The 12,546-nt window shown below is 35.1% G+C and overlaps 1 protein-coding gene and 1 long non-coding RNA gene across 3 annotated transcripts in view; one reads left to right on the top strand and one right to left on the bottom strand.

The window, feature by feature from the left end:
* Positions 1–4,852, bottom strand: part of LOC113236887 — a 20,642-nt gene extending 15,790 nt beyond the window's left edge. Inside the window, exon 1 of the long non-coding RNA XR_003310994.1 lies at positions 4,713–4,852. This is a non-coding gene — a long non-coding RNA (uncharacterized LOC113236887). The remainder of the gene's footprint in view (positions 1–4,712) is intronic.
* Positions 4,853–5,632: 780 nt separating this feature from the next.
* LOC113236501 overlaps positions 5,633–12,546 on the top strand; it is a 71,217-nt gene continuing 64,303 nt past the window's right edge. For both annotated transcript variants that reach the window (XM_026472608.1, XM_026472607.1), the window contains exon 1: positions 5,633–5,797. The gene's annotated coding sequence lies outside the window, so the exon portion shown is untranslated. The remainder of the gene's footprint in view (positions 5,798–12,546) is intronic.

Genomic DNA, 12,546 nt, shown 5'->3' with positions numbered 1-12,546 from the left:
TATATATATATAGGTAATTACGCTCAGACAAGCAGGAAATACAACGGGGCACCCCCGGGATTGTGAAGGAGAAGATCACCGCAGCCGATGGCCAGATTCTTGCGGGCTATGCAGGGCGTGAGAGAAAGTAGGTAATAAGGTAGTTAGTTAAATAGCAGACTTTACCTATGGTGCAGTGTGTGCGGCGCACACGGGCGCACGGTTCTGGGGGCGTGAACGTTTCTCGCGATACTTCTAAAGAGCTTGCATCGATTGCAGCGGCGCAAGCAAATTAAACGGGCAGGGGATGCACGATTTTTTGCTTTGAGTCGATCTCATAAATATTTAAATTTGTAATTATTTAAACACCTTTTTTATATCATATGATTTAATGGTCATAATAATATGTAAATATTGTTTTACTTTTCACAAATGCCAATCCTTTACATCTAAACTGTTGGATAACTACGTCATATAACTTTAAGTGCAAAGCATTGTCCTCCTCTTTATTTTCCGTTTCTGTACTTGATGAAATCAATTAGTGGTGTGGATATAATACCTATATTGCCTTTAGTCATTACGACACACTGGCATATTTTGCTTTGCATACTGGGTTTAAATTAAAAACAGCTATGAATTAAAGCTAAGATAAATACATATTTCATTATTTCCTGTACCATAAACAATGCGATAATATAAATAGTGTCGGCGTTTGTCTGTAATAGATTTTGCTTCAGTGATGTAAACAATTATCAATACCAATTAAGTACTCACTGACTACAACAAATTAATAAGACATTTAAATTAATAGATACAAAATATTGCTAGATCGTATTCCCTTGAGTCTATATAAAAATCGAACCGTTTTGTGCACCCCTAAAACAGGCTATTGCTTCCCAACATCATTTATAATTTCACCCGAATTTCCGATCGCTGGGGAAAATATAACTGCAAGTATTCCATTTTGATCGTGTACTAGAGGGCGCTAGGGTATTGATTGCATCCGGGCGCTACATGCGGTAACGCCAGCGCTGGTTGGTTATTTGGGTAGGTAGTTTTTAGGTTAGGTTAGGTTGTTAGGAATGCGCAATGATGGTGTTGGTTTTGTGCTGCTGTAGTGGCTCATATTGGGTGAAGTTGTTTCCTCGTCCATAGAAATCGAGTTGTATCTACTGTTGAGTAATTTTCCGAAAAATTTCAAATACTGTCAATTGTTCCGGAAAAAAACGCGAAAATTTGAACTAATATAATTTCGACGGCTCGTATTATGTTCGACGTTTAGAAATATCTTTTGAAGTTTTATTTAGCGTGATTATAAAATAAACTTGTATACCAAAAAGCCACTTAGAGTAAAAACGAGATTTACAATGTATTCACAACAGCGAAAAAATCTTTTTATTGGCTCTATCGTTTTCGTTCAGTAACTTCAACTTTTGACAGGTATCAACGTCAAATGTGGAAAATTAAAGGAAACATATTGGAAAAATATACGGAAAGTATTTCTTTTTGTGAAAGATTTGATTCTTTTTAAATGATTTTTTTCCATGACGCAACGCTAGTTGTATATCATTTGTTTTCCCTTCAGATTCGGTGTCAGTGTCAATGAATCTATATACTTCTGCGTTTTGGCCCTAATTGCATGGACATAAAAGTTTTTCTGATCGACTCAAGACGATCCCGAGTGTGGTGACTCCTTTAGTAAAAATATATCTTCCTCGAACGCTATATAGCTTTAAAAGTCTTCTTCAAAAAAAAAAATTTAAAAAAAAAATGCTTAACTGTGGTTTTCACTCTGCCTTGACGTTATCGAAAGAATTAGTTTCGCACTCGATATGGAATTGTAACATTTCAAGGTTGAAGACGATGAACCCGTGTCCGTTTTCAACGTACGAACACAATACTTGTTTGTATTGCCTGGTGGCTTGTAAATTGTGATATAAAAATAATGAGTAGAAAATTTTTGTTCAATTTTTTTTTAAATTGCTCAATAGCAATAATTTAAAAAGTGATCATCATCTTAGTAGCAGTAGAACTCCTTGTGAAAGAGTTCGTCCAGGGTAGTACTGCCACCTTACCTATTTCTGCCGTCAAGTAGAAATAGGTAAGGTGCTGATGATTATTACAGCCACGTGGGACTTGTCAACTTATGTCTCAGGGTGACGGGCACAGTTGCAGTGCCCTTCAGATCACTGCGATTTAAAGCTCTGAGTGGCACTGTAACTGTTATGGACAGGCGTGTAGCTTGTCACTTGATATTATAAAAAGAATCGTCAACTCACTATACGTCCAACTGATGGGCGCGGGTCTCCTTTAAAGAGAGAGTTTAGACCATAATTCATGATGCTAACCCAATGCGAGTTGGAAGTTTCAGTACAATATTACTTAATTTCATTTTAAATTTACCATGAGCTTTTCGGTAAAAAAAACGTCGTGACGAAACCTGCACGTCGAAAAGATTCACAACCCTCGAAGAACGTGTAAAGTCCTCCATTCGCATTGAACCAACGTGGCGGTCTATGGCCCAACCCCTCGCCTGAGAGGAGACCAGTACCCAGCAGTGGGTCATATAGTAATAATAATAACAGCGCACTCATTCATAACCTAGGGAAACCCTGTATCGCGGGTGCCATGGACGCACGCAAAGACAGCCACAAATTACACCCAAACTCACTAGAGAAATAAAAGTAGGCCATACAAATATTTCTCTCGGACCGGGAATCGAACCCCGGGACCACTGCATTATAGCCGTTCGGCTACGGAGGCATGGATTGATGATAATTAGATACTTATTACCTCTGAACAATCAATCCAACTCTATGCAATATTGAGCTACATTTCTCCGCAGATATAAAAATAACTTGTATACGTAACTGTAAGTTTTGCACAACAACGGTGTATGTAATCCAACTGGGGCAATTGATATCTATGTGTAACTCAAAAATCTAGTAAATTTATTTTGTATATTTTCAATGATGTTAGAGCAAATATCGAAGCAGAAATACCAAATTTGTGATACATACTCAAAGTGGATGGTAACAGGTAAGTGCTTCACATTCACAGCAAACAAAATTGATTTATCAGCACTTGATATTTTTATGAAGGTAGCACGTGCTGCCCACGTAGCACATTACTCGTACGGTAAAAAACAAAACAAGATAGTAAACGATACTCGCATATAAATGTGCCTACTGCTACAAAATTTTACGAATTATAAAACGTAGTATTTTACGAATAAAAACCGTCTAATTAAAATTTTTATCTTCAACGCAACCTCAATGTAAATACCCCTCAGTAAAAAGATATTGAATTTAAAATTAAATTTTTCATCTTCTTTACGAAACGATGGATTTGAATTTGGGCTGAGGGAGCTAATAAATTATAATTTACTCTTTCCTATTACCGTAAACCGGGGAATTTATGAGAGCCTTCTTTATGAACTTAGTTAATTTGCTTTACAATAACAGCTTTTTGTTTCCGGTGGTCTTTACTGCTTACCAAGTTGAGCGTGTAAAATAAGACTTTTGAAAATATTGAAAAATAACAAATTAATTCTGAACAGTAGAAGAAGATTCAGCCGTTACCATGTGACTTGAATTGTTGGTTTATTTGAAAAAAAACAAAAATATACGAGTTTTGAAATGAAACTATTTTATTTTTCTATTTCACCGACTTCAAAAAAAGGAGGAGGTTATCAATTCGACTGTATTTTTTTGTATGTTATGTTACGCGATAACTCGGACATTTGTGAACCGATTTTGATGGTTATTTTTTTGTTGGAAAGAGGGTACATCACTATTTAAATTTGAAGAAAATATTCCACCTCTAAGGGTGGCAAATTAGGGGATGAATACGGTTTCGCGCACTTTCCGGTAACCAATTTCAATCAAGCTTGGCAAATAGATGTTCCACGAACTTTTGACATCGATGTTTTAGTATTCTGTACTGATATTATCCGGATCTAAATTGTGTGTAAGTATTTGTTTTTTTTTTGCACACAGTCATTATTCTTTTATGTTTCATTAAGAATTTAAGCATTCAATTTAAAGCGGGATGAGCATATCACTACAATAGACAAGAAAGCTAACTCCTATATCTATGTCATATGCAGATCGTTCCAACAACGACAGTAGACGTGTTCCTCAAAATCTATAAGACCCCATATACGGCCACTGCTGGAATATGTCCTGTATGTATATGAATATGTTCACATTACTGCCTGGCTTCAACTACGCTCATCTTCAACTCTCCAATTTAAGATACCATACCTCCCAGTACTACGACAAGTCATTTACTGTTCAGACTATGCGTTTGTGGAACGCTCTACCATTGTCCATTCAACAAGGGAAATCATTGCATCTTTTCAAAAATGTGGTAAAAGCATACTACCTTACTTTAGTGTGACTAGAACTGCTAAGGTACTAATGTTTCAAATTATATTTCATTATGAAATAAATACATAGTAGTTTATGATATTCATATATGTATATCGATTACTAAATCTTCATACACGGCCGTCTTTTTGCTATGAATTATAATTACTTCCATCCAAAGTTGTCTGGCAGAAACCGCTTAAAGCGATAAGACCGCCTATTGTACCACCGCTTATATCGTTTTATTTTAATTAATGTATTGTATTTGTATCTATTTTGGTGTATAATAAAGAATTTTTTTATTGTATTGTATACCTTTCACAAGGAGCGCCACTGCTACTAAATATATATATAATTACTTACTACCACACCTCACTCAAAGTGAAGTGGTCAGACACTGCGACCTTCACTGCGAGGATTCAAGCAGTCTTATTACTTAGATGATTCTTCAGTCTAGATGCTTTTCCGGAAAACGAATCTGGCAGAGACCGGGCCGGCCCGCGCCGGGCTATATGTCGGCGACCTCGCGAGCGTCTTTTACTCGAAACGCCAAATTCGGGAGACGAAGCGTGATTGTCTCTATGTTTGCTGTACATTGGTGGCAGTTGCAATCACTGCAAATTTAAATTAACACCTACGTTTAAATGAAATTCAAATAGATGTTATAAATATGTGTAGTGGATCTATATAAGTCCGTGTTGTGCGCGTTTAAAATTAATTCAAAGAGACATTAAAAAATGTACTCGTAGTATGTACTTTGACAAAGACCAGCAAAGAAAACTTATATCATCACTTGACTTTTTTATGAAGGTATCATATGCTGGTTTTCCATAAATGGAGAGAGTTTACTTTTCGCCCATTTGACAGAACAACGTGTTATCTTAAAACATCAACATATATAAATAACACGTTACAACATATATAAACAAACGGACGTTTTATACAACGAATGAAAGAATTGTGCGTGTGTCTATTTTATCTATTATTTCACGACTGCAGCGACCCAGCAGTTCAGCGGTATCAGGTTCGAATCCCGGTAAGATCACATAGGGAAACCAATTATTCGAGTTGCTTTTTACGGGAAAGTACCCCAGGTAACTTACGTATGTGGTAGACAACCACGCTCAATATTATTCTCATTACTTGCCAAAAATCGGAAAGAGAAAATCTAAAATGTGTTGTTTACTATTATTACAACTGTAACATTACCAAGTCAGCATTGTATGTGCAATCTAAGTTACCGCGTCAATAGTCTGATTCAGTGGTAGAGAGGCCATAGCCCCCTGCACTCAGTAGGTAGGGCGGTCCTCAGTCCTCCTTCCATCTTTGCGTTGGTTGCACGCTCGTACGCGCTGAAACAGTGTCGAAAAAAACAGTTGCATTTTTTAAATAAAAAAACTCGTGCTGTGTTTTTAACTTTATTGTATCAGTTTTGGATTTTTATTTCCGTAAGTATCAATTAATTTGTTTTTGTTTCCGAGTGAAAGCTCGGAAGCTAAGGCTTTAGCCCATTTGAAAGGTGAATGAAACCGGGCTTCGACAGAGCTATACATTGTTAAAATCTGTGTACTTAGATAAATGCTTTAGAATGTGACCTAACACGTTTTCGATTTATGAAGCGTGACACCATAAAGAAACTTAGTAATCTAATACAATACTCACAAACATGTAGCATAAAACTTTACTATAACTTATCCACTTTTATATTGAAGTCTCGATTTAAACTTTAATGAAAATTTTAATTCTGAACTTTTAATGATGTTAGGTATCATAGAATAGAATAGAAGAATAGAATCGTTTATTTCATGTTATCAATGTCACAATATTACAATTGGAAATACAATGTCAAGGGATAACTATGATCGTCAGTAATAAAATTATAATAATAATAATGAATATAAAATAAAGTAGTATAACTACTGCTTGTGGAATAAAATAAAATTAAAATTGTTTCAAAAGAAACTCATCGACACTGTACAATTCAATATCCAATAAAAGGATTTTTAGTCGGGTACAAAACGTTTCATCGTTTCTAACACTTTTCAGGTCTGTGGGTAGATGTTCGTAGAATCGGGGACCTATTACCCGCGGATTTTTAGTATATTTATATATAAATAAATAATAAATTTACTTCACGTGTTCAAAGCTAAAAAATCTGGAACCTCTGTTATAGGTAATTTACGATAATCACAGCACTATTGTTTTTCGAAAAGTACGTAGGTATCTGGGTTGCTCTTGTTTTTAATTTCATATTATATTTTCATGTGTTGATCCATAGATACTAACTTTACATTGCGTGTGTCTCCTTTGAGACCTGTTTTTGGGTCGTCCATGTATATATAAATCATAATAAAATGTAATTAATTTGTATTATTTACATAATAAAGCCTGATTTTAATTAGCAAATGGATAGGTAACTTTTTACAATTAGCACAATAATTAGGGACAGAATTCATTCCGTTTTCTAACGCTAGACTATTTGGAAGTGTAAACTTTATCTTCGGTATTGAAAGGAGGCTAAACGCTTTGCAAATCAACTATTTAGTTTAAAAAAAAAAATTCTTTGCGTTCCATATTTAAAAGGCTAAGATTAGTTAAGCAACTCCTTTGGCGAGTAAGAAAGAAAAAGATTTGTTTTGAACCACACTTTTAAACATATGTGAACAATGAGGAATAAAAGATCCGTGAAAACAAACTGTTGTTATGTGAAATACAACAAAAAGTGCATAAGAAACTCAACAGTGTTATGAGTTAGGGCTTTTATGATCGGAAGACAAAAAATGTAGGAAAAGTATGCAGTTGGCCTGTTACAAAAAGTCTTTACTGTTTTTACAGCGATTCACTTTTTATACTGTTAGTGTTTCTCAAAACGAAGTAAGGGGATAAAAAATAGTCATACGTGTTACAGATATTTATAAAGCTCGATGAAGCATCGACCATTAGTTACTTCTGTACCTACTCGTATCGGTAACCTGAAGCTATACGTCTTGCAGCACGAATCTGTTACTTTCTGAGGATGATCGCGGGGTCTAAACACCTGTTCAAAAACATTGCTTAGAAATATATTCATAAACACACATTGGCATATTTAGTTATTTTACAATAAAATCAAAATTCAAATTCAAAATAATCTTTATTTCATAGGTAAGCATTATTACACTTGAAATCGTCACAATGGTTAAACTCTACCGCTCATTCGTAAGGCAGACTCCCCTGAGAAGAATGAGCAAGAAACTCTAGGGGTTGCTCTTTGTAAATAACATTTACAATATTTATTTATTTTATTTGAAACATCAGAGATCGAGACTACCTCCATGAGCTAAACGGGTTACTACCACGGATTTTTGTCATCCAAGTACGCAGAAGTTGTATAATAACCTTTAGTATAAAGTTTTTGTTTCACTATAGTTTTAACCTCGTAAAAAAAAGGCAAATTTTGTATATCAACCGGAATCTTGTTATAGAAGCGTATAATAAGATTTCAGAGAATATATTAAGATTTTCTAACGTTTAAAACTTACATTAAGAGTATTTTAATTGAAAAGTCATATTACAAAATTACGTTGTTAATGTAATGTTAATAGATTATTGTATGGAAGAGACAAATTTACTGTTAAATTATTGATTAGATAAAGATGTATGGAAAAACGACATGATCTCTAGATTCCAAATAAATTTGATTCAAAGTGTATTCCATAGCATTTAAGTTTATTTGAAAAGAGCAATCCCTAGAGTTTCTTGCTCGTTCTTCTCTGGGAAATCAGCACCGTGAATGAGCATTCATATTAATATAAATAAAATTGTCACACAAAGTTACATAAAATTATTTTTAAATTATTATATAAAAATTAAATAAACATCTTTTAAAAACGATTTAGTACCTACAGCCTTACTTAATCATTGTTAAAAAAAAACAAAACAAAATGCATTTCTTTTAGATTCTGTGTCAAAGCAGATACAGCTGAAAATTTAAAATTATATGTAAGTAACATTGGAAATTAAACTATTTTTCCGAATTTAAATCGTTATTTAAAAATTAAAAACATTTGCTTTAATTAAAAACAAATGCTATGTGTAATAATAGCGAATACCTAAGAACTCGATAAGTAACATTGATTAAATCAAACTTGAATAAATAAAAAAAAATACTATTTCAACTAAAGCTTAAAACTCACAAAAAGCTTTAAATTCACAGCTACGCAAAAACAACCTCGAACTACGCGACAAACCTGTATTAGTAGGAAATTAAAACAAATGACAATCGTTAAAAATGTTTTATTTTAAAATTAGACCAAAAAAAATGTAAAATATTCGACTTCACTTTTTTACTCCTAATCGTGGTGGTGTGTATATTAACTACCTAGCATGTAGTATTTGTCATTTGTTCAGGTTTGGACCAAACTTGTGTCGTACAGAGCATCTTTAATACTAAAACGTTGTGAAGAAACTCCACACATAAACACGAGTTTAGTTTCATGTTTTGGACACAACCACAGATTATTTAATACACAGCGCCGAAGCGTGCGAATGGGTGCAACCCATAACAATATAACCCAACCGTATTATACCCTACCCTATATGTTATGCGTTATTTTATTATGTAGTTATGTACTGCTGTGTTGTTATATTGGTCTTTTTAATGCCTAGATACAAATTATCAATGCAGCAAATAAATTAAAAAAAAATCGACAAAACCTTTTTAGCAGTAGTAGAGCCCTTTGTGAAAGAGTTCGTCTAGGGAAGTACAGCCACCTTACCTATTTCTATCGCCAAGCAGTAATGTGAGTGTCCCGGTCTTGAAGGGTCAAGGTAGCTGGTGAAATTACATGGGACTTGTCAACTTGTCAAGCCCTCAGACCTTTGCAATTTAAGGCTCTGAGTGACACTGCATCTCCTATAGATAGAAATGTCGCTTACCACCAGACACAAGCAAAAAAAAACCCTGCTGACAGTGAGCGGTTAAAGCCTAGATAATAAATTCCATTGAGCAATCAGAAAGTTCAATAACTAGCCGCAGATTGCATGGATATAATCGATTAAACTCCAAGTCTCAGTCTAGTAAATCCCGTTGACTCCGCGCTAGAATGCAGCTGAAACGCATACGACGCAGAAGCGTGTCTTACGAGGCATTCCTGCGCCTCTTTTGTTTGCCAATTAGTTAGTTGGCTTGACACGACATGTAGTTAATGAATGTAATGACGATCCTTAACGTGGACCGCATCCTAATCAACACATTTATTCTCATGCTCGCGGCGTAGATACATCACAAATTACTCGGACAATTACAGAAGCAATCAATTACGTGCTTCGATGTTTTGAACTCTGAGAATTCTGCACTTTGCCGTATATTACATGGTTGTACTAAAGTGTCTAGATTGATGACTTGTCCATATTGACGATCGTTAGAAGTTGAGTCGCGTTTGTTTTTGGTTAACGTCAAAAATAAAATGAGGCCCTGTTAAACCTCAAATATTAATGTATTGTCACAGTATTTGTTTTTGTTCACTATATAGCATTAAAGAGGTCTTATATATAGAGCTATTGCATGCTATTTTAAATAACCAAAACGTCATAACACAAAATTCCTATCTACAAGAGTTTATTTACCTAATAATAATAACGCACACACTCATAACCCCGCACTACGGAAACCCTGTATCGCCGGAGCCTTGGACACATACATAGACTACCACAAATTGCACCCAAACTTACGAGATAAATAAATGTAGGCCACACAAATATTCCTTCCTCGATTCGAACGAAATGAAAGATTCGACGATTTGAACCCGAGACCTCTACGTGATTTCACATCCTGCAATTAAATATTGCATGAAAAATAAAAATGTAAAAGTGTCAAGGAAATTGGTTACTAATGTATTGCTCTGAATTTTCAAAAATTGTACAAATAATGTGAATAAACAAAATTTTTGATGCTACTGTTAATAATTAGTATCTGTAGAGCTCCTTGTGAAAGAGTTTGTCCAGAGAAGTACTGCCACTGTAATGTGAGCATTAATGCGTTCCAGTTTTGAAGGGTAGGGGTGTTGGTGAAATTACAGGCACATGGGACTTGTCAACTTATGTCTCAGGGTGGAGTGGCAGTGCCCCACAGATCTTTATGATTTAAATCTCTGAATGGCAACTGTTATGGATAGGCGTGTCGCTTACCACCAGGCGCACGACTTGTTCGTCCAGTCACTTGGTATTATATAAAAAAAATACAAATGCAAATGTTCAGTAGGTTTCAGGTACACATGAAGTATGATTCAGAGTTCAAGGAATGAACCTTGATACTTTAGGAGGCCGCTGCTATCGCCACGCACTCTGCGCATCAAGGAGGTCACTCGTTTTCGCATGACTTACTACAAATTTTCAGCAAAATACATTGGCATCACCACGCTGATAAAGGATATCCGCGCAACATAATATGCCTCCGTGGATGAACGGTTACCATACTGAATTGCCACGCAGAGGTCCCGGGTTCGATTCACGGTCTAGTGCGGGGCTATGAGTGATTAAGATATTTAAAAAAATGCCACATCGCACTACCCAGCTTTATCCGAACGCTGCATGAAGCAAAACGAGCATAAACAACGCAGATTCATATTATTAAGACACGATTTGATCATATCTATTTTAATCGATGAATGTTTTTTGCACTTAATAGAATGATTCTTTGTGAAGATCGTTTTAAAGGACACTGTAATTATTTGAGTTTATTTATTTAAAAACTTTATAAAGAGGTATGAAAGTGCTCTATAAGCTAAGATGCATCGAGAATTCAAACAGAAATAGAGACGAAACAAGGGCCATCCATCACTGGCAACTCATGAGTCAAATGGAACTGATATCACTTTTAAATATCAACTCTCGTTTGCGTTGAAATCACAAATTAGAGAGCTGTAATAGTAAAGTGCCAACAACTGACGTACGTGTGCACGTCTCCGTATATTCCAAAAATATTCTGTAAGTAGTTATTGTAATAAAGATAATATCTCTAACCGGGGGGCCGTTACATGTGGGAAAAACTGCAAAACATCTAATTACAAAACAAACGGAATCACATTTCATCGGTAATTAAATATTAAATTGTGTAAATTTTCAATTTTCGTCCATTATGGCAAAGCTCAAGTAAAACTGGTCGACTTGAAGTGAAACAATTGACGACACACGTCAATTGTTTCGTATTCGGGCTGGCCAATCGGAGCGCAGTTGTCACCGTAATGATATGTCAGAATAGTTTTCAAACAAATTAAATGGCATTTCGTCTCTATTTCTGGTTATATACTCGATGCTTAGATACAACCACCAAAGTAATATCCCCTTTATGAAAAAAATTATTTATATTTCACTAGCTGCTACTTCGTCTGTGCGGAATAAGTACTACCAGTAGAATTTCTTTTTGTTACAAAAAGCATCCTATGTCCTTTTCCTAGGTCCCATCTATCTCTGTATCATAGCGTGAAAACTGTACTGCCAGAGCTATTTTCGCATTTATATTATTAGTTTGGATGGTAATTCGTGTCTTTTTATTAATAGATGATCTTTATCTACTTTACAAATTTTATATATTTATTACTATAAAGCATGATAGTTCAATTATTTCTTCACACTTTTAATTAAGAAATCCTATAGTTCTTTGCCTGTATATTCCCACCATTCCTAAAAATAATTGAATGAAGTACTTTCACTCTTCGTCCCCGTCATTAGTTCGAGGTTATTTTAAATCGGTATTTCAAAATCGTACAAACTTCGAACTTATTTAGGAATACCAGCGAATCAGCATTTAAAATTTTAAAAGGTTTCTATTCTGGAAAGCGAACTATCTCTACCTTAAACTATCTCTCTATCTCAAGTGAGAAAAGATACACATTGTCTAAAAAGAGGTATTGAAGTCGGATAAACCATTAGCAAAATATGGAAATAGTATGAAATCTATAGCAGATATAAATTGTTAAACTTATAAAGGAATTGTGGTGCAAACCGGTCTTCGACCGGGCCGCGTCGTCGCCGTCTGCGTTGCGCCCGCGCATGGCGTAGTGTTTGAACAACTGCACGATCGCGCCGCCGGCTTTTGTCATACATGTGCAGGGTTGACAATCGCGGGTTTTTATAACCTACCAAATGAACGGCCAAAATAGGTATCCAAAGAAGTAGATCAAAATTTATTGACTCCATTTTTTATTACGATACCAAG

This window comes from Hyposmocoma kahamanoa, unplaced genomic scaffold (assembly GCF_003589595.1).
Source record: "Hyposmocoma kahamanoa isolate Upper Pololo Valley unplaced genomic scaffold, ASM358959v1 92, whole genome shotgun sequence".
Classification (NCBI taxonomy): Eukaryota; Metazoa; Arthropoda; class Insecta; order Lepidoptera; family Cosmopterigidae; genus Hyposmocoma; species Hyposmocoma kahamanoa.
This window is presented reverse-complemented; position numbering and strand designations above follow the sequence as displayed.